Below are 3,896 nucleotides of genomic sequence, written 5' to 3'. Positions count from 1 at the left end.
CTAGCCAGGGTGCCCTTTATTCGTTCCTTGTGCGAGTACACGAATGTCCAAGAAAAGCTAACCAAATTTCTGCATCAACAGTTTGATGCGAAAGTCGTTCTCATAATCCACCAAGTTTCTACAATGGTTAAAGGAAGAAAGAAAGTTCAAACCTTCATCGCCGCACCCGATCTTATGCCGTTAGAATAGTCTACTTATCAATGAGATTCATCTTCCTAACTACAGGCTGACTCTATGCCCGCAAGACTGACACAATGATCCCGAAATCAAGGAGGACGATGTACCTCTCTCTAACAACAAGTTGAAGCACTGACTAACAACATCAACTCAATAAAACAACTTTTAGAACAACAAAACCCTCCCCCTGTCTAGGGGGATGGGGAAGCAACGACTCGAGCAATTACAATAGTTATCACTTCACCTGAAGTGCTCACCAGCTCCCGAAGGAGCAGGCAGATCGAAGTATTGAGGTCGTCGCCCTCCCATGTCTCGGGCATTGCCATACTATGGTGCCTCCCGCCTACACCATGAGTTGGAGAAGAAGAGGCGCAACAAAGCTCCTGAAACTATGGTTGAGGCAATGGTCAAAAGCGAAGACCCGTGCGAAGCCGAGCTTAATGAAATGCGGGTCCAGATCAGCGATATCCGGCAAGCTTACCCCACACATGCTCTGACTTCGGTAGAAGCAATACTGGAAGAAACTGAGTTGCCATTCACCACCAACATTATGCACGCTCAACTCCCACTTCGATTTCGAATGTCGTAGATCGCCTCTTATTCTGGAATCACCGATCCGACCGAGCACCTGGAATCTTTCAAGGCTTGGATGGAACTTCAGGGTGCTTTGACCGCGGTTATGTGTCGAGCGTTCTCCTTAACCCTAACAGGAGCGGTTAGAAAATGGTTTCGACAACTGAAGTCGCAGTCTATCAACTCGTTCACACAACTCAGCAAAAGCATTCATCACCAACTTCATAGGATGAAAGGAGAGGCTTAAGCCGACTACTCACCTACTCACTATTATCCAGAAAGAAGATGAGCTACTTAAAGACTATATCAAGCGCTTTAACCTGTAAGTAATGCAAGTGGAAGGGCACTCGGAAGAGATCGCCCTAGCTGTCATGATGGGGGGCCTTTAGGCGGGGAGGTTCCTCTTTTCCCTTGGTAAAAACCCTCCAACAACATTGGCTGACCTCTTGAATCGAGCCCAGAAGTACTCCAACACTGAAGAGCTTTTCAACTCGTGAAAGGCTGCTCGGAACAAGGGAAGCTCGACTAGAGAAAAGCGACCTAATGAAGAACTGATCTCAACCAACAATAATAAAAGAAGGAAAGACGACGAGACGACTAGATGCTAGCACCCGAATAGGCGACCTAAGAGCAGCTTCAACTCGTACACCCCCCTTAATGCGACGCCTGAACATGTCCTCATGAAAGTTCGAGACAAGCGAATTCTCAAATGGCCAAACAAGATGAAATCCAATGCCAACAAGCAGGACAAGCAGAAGTACTTCCACTTCCACCGCGATCACGACCACGACCATTCAACCGGCAACTGATTCAATCTAAAAGATAAGATCAAGGCCCTCATCCGCAATGGGAATTTGCAGGAATATGTCAATAGGAGGGAAGAGCAAGCATATCCGAAGAACGAGAGGCCCATCAACAATGAACCTACCGGGGAAATCTGCACTATCTTTGGGGGGCCGGCCAGAGGAGGAGACTCGAATCAAGCTCGGAGAGCTCACGCCCGAAGTATCAATCATTGCAGCTTGGAGCATTAAATCCACGTCACTAGTAGACCTCCGAAGGAACAAGAAGTGTCACCCTGTGATTTAACCTTCACTGAAGAGGATGCCCGAGGCATCCATCATCCCCATGATAATGCATTAGTGGTGACTATGACATAGTTAATTGTAAGGCATTTCGGATATTGGAATACACCGGCAACTCAGCTAACATCCTTTTCATCAAAGCCTTCAACAAAATGGGGGTCAGAAGGTCTCGATTTCGACCTGTCAAACCTCCCCTGCTTTGATTTGCGGGAGATAAAGTCATCTTTGAAGGATCTATTCAGCTCCCAGTTATGGCAGAAGAAGGACAGAACCAAATTACGATTATGATCGACTTCCTAGTGGTCAACTACCCCTCCGTTTATAACGTCATCCTTGGACGGCCATCTCTCAATACTCTTTGAGCAGTAGTGTCGACATACCATCTCGCGATGAAATTTCTAACTGAGCATGACACTGGGCTAGTCAAAGGAGATCAACAAGAGGCTTGGTAGTGCTATTCCACGGCATTAAGGACACAACATCAAGCAATGGCCATCACCTCCCTCAATCCCTGGGAGGATTCGGTCGAAAGAGGATGCCCGATGGAAGAGCTTGTGACCTTCCCACTCGACGAATCTGACCCGACCTATACAGTACAGGTCAGCTCATCACTGACTCCAGCATTGCGAGATGAAATGATGAATCTCCTCCGACGACATGCCGACGTATTTGCATGGTCTCATTAGGACATGCCCGGCATCAGCCCAAAGGTAATGGTTCACAAGTTGAACGTCGACCCCAACTATTGACCAGTCAGACAGAAGCATAGGGCATTCGAGGCTGAACGATATGCCATTATTGGGGAAGATGTCAAAAAACTCCTCGAGGCGGGTTTCATCAAAGAAATCTACTATCCAGACTAGATAGCCAACATCGTTTTGGTGAAAAAGTCTAATGGGAAGTGGTGGGTCTGTGTTGATTACACTGACCTAAACAAAGCCTGCCCCAAATATAGTTTCCCTCTCCCCAGGATCAACCAGCTTGTCAATAGCACAGATGGACACGAGCTCTTGAGCTTCATGAACACCTACTCGGGCTACAACCGAATTGCTATGGACCCTTACAACAAGCAGAAGATGACCTTCGTCACCGACAAAGGTCTCTATTGCTACAAGGTCATGCCCTTCGGGCTGAAGAACGCTGAGGCCACATACTAGTGACTCATCAACGGATGTTTGTCTATCATATCAGATGTTCCATAGAACTATATGTCGATGACATGCTCGTCAAGAGCATCGGGACTACAGACCACATCTCCAACCTCGAAGAAATGTTCATGATCCTACGAAAATACCAGATTAAGTTGAATCCAAGAAAGTGCGCCTTCAACATTAGTTTGAAAAAATTCCTTGGATTCCTGGTCAGCCAGAGATGGATAGAGGTGAACCCTGATAAAATTCAAGCTCTGCTCAACATGAGCTCACCCAGGACAACAAAAGAAATCCAATGCCTCATAGGGAGAATAGCCGCACTCAACCATTTCGTCTCCAGAGCCATCGGCAAATGTCTCCCATTTTTCAAACAATTAAAAGGGAAGCAAATGATAGTGGACGGAGGAGTGCGAACTCGCCTTCCAACAGCTCAAATGGTACTTGGGATCACCGTCATTGCTCTCGAAGCCCGAGTAAGGGGAGCCATTGCTACTATACTTGGCAGTTTCAATAACAACTATTAGCTTGACTCTCATCTGAGAATAAGAAGGAAAACAACTGCCAATGTACTACGTCAGCAAAGCCCTGGTCCCTGCCGAGACCAGGTATCTAGACATTGAAAAATTGGCCCTGGCCCTTGTCATCTCATCCCGTCGACTGCTGCCCTGTTTCTAATCTCATGTCATCATCGTCTTAACCAACCAACCCCTCCGTCAGGTACCTCAGAAACCTGAGGTATTAGGAAGACTTACGAAGTGGGCAATCAATATCAGCGAGTTTGACATCAGATATCAGCCCTGAACCGCTATCAAAGGCCAAGCAGTGGCCGACTTCATTGTCAAACTCGTATCCAAGAATGATTTGGATACTAGCCTTGACATCAAGACCGAGTAGCCTGAAAATTAAATGG

This window comes from Magnolia sinica, chromosome 10 (genome assembly GCF_029962835.1).
Source record: "Magnolia sinica isolate HGM2019 chromosome 10, MsV1, whole genome shotgun sequence".
Classification (NCBI taxonomy): Eukaryota; Viridiplantae; Streptophyta; class Magnoliopsida; order Magnoliales; family Magnoliaceae; genus Magnolia; species Magnolia sinica.
The sequence above is the reverse complement of the archived record's forward strand: the minus strand, read 5'-3'. Positions refer to the sequence as shown.